The 612-nt window shown below is 50.0% G+C and overlaps 1 long non-coding RNA gene across 1 annotated transcript in view; it reads right to left on the bottom strand.

Annotated features, from left to right (window-relative positions):
- LOC116216680 overlaps positions 1–566 on the bottom strand; it is a 36,768-nt gene extending 36,202 nt beyond the window's left edge. Inside the window, exon 1 of the long non-coding RNA XR_004159945.1 lies at positions 482–566. This is a non-coding gene — a long non-coding RNA (uncharacterized LOC116216680). The remainder of the gene's footprint in view (positions 1–481) is intronic.
- Between the last annotated feature and the right edge of the window lie 46 nt (positions 567–612).

The raw sequence follows: 612 nt of genomic DNA, 5'->3' as shown, positions 1-612 counted from the left end.
AACCGAGACAAATGCCAACACAAAAACCAAGAGCTGAAAAGAATGAAAAAATAAATTTACATGAACAGATAAATATTTTTAATAATGCCACAGAAAAAAAAGACAACATACCAAAACTAAGATAACAATAGAATTTATTACATATAATAAGAAAAATAAACAAACAAGTAAACTCCAAAACACTGGAAGGGCCGGATAGCAGAAACTAATCCCAGTAAAGAAAAAGACAAGCTTATACTTCCTCTTCTGCCCCACAGTTGCCTCAGAGCTCCACGTCCTGCCGCTTCTTCCTTCAGCAGCCAATCCTTCAGGTGAAGGACGAGACCCTTAGACCCGAGGAGCGCTAACTCCCCCCACCTAAGGGCGACAGGGAAGCCAACGCCCCAAGGGTGCTCGGCCCACAGCCACCCAGCCAACGATGACCGTGCATCCCCCACCCCAATTCGTCCCAGCACAAACAACTTAAAGCAGCTTTTCTCACCACACTGACGCGCCGCGGAGGTCCGGCCGGAGCTGCAGCAGGGCGCAGAGTCGGGCAGCCTGGGCAAATGGAGCTGGGCACGCAAAGCGGCGGCCAAAGAGTCGGCTCTTCCCTGCTTACAGGGGGCCCCA

This window comes from Meleagris gallopavo, chromosome 5 (genome assembly GCF_000146605.3).
Source record: "Meleagris gallopavo isolate NT-WF06-2002-E0010 breed Aviagen turkey brand Nicholas breeding stock chromosome 5, Turkey_5.1, whole genome shotgun sequence".
Taxonomy (NCBI): domain Eukaryota; kingdom Metazoa; phylum Chordata; class Aves; order Galliformes; family Phasianidae; genus Meleagris; species Meleagris gallopavo.
This window is presented reverse-complemented; position numbering and strand designations above follow the sequence as displayed.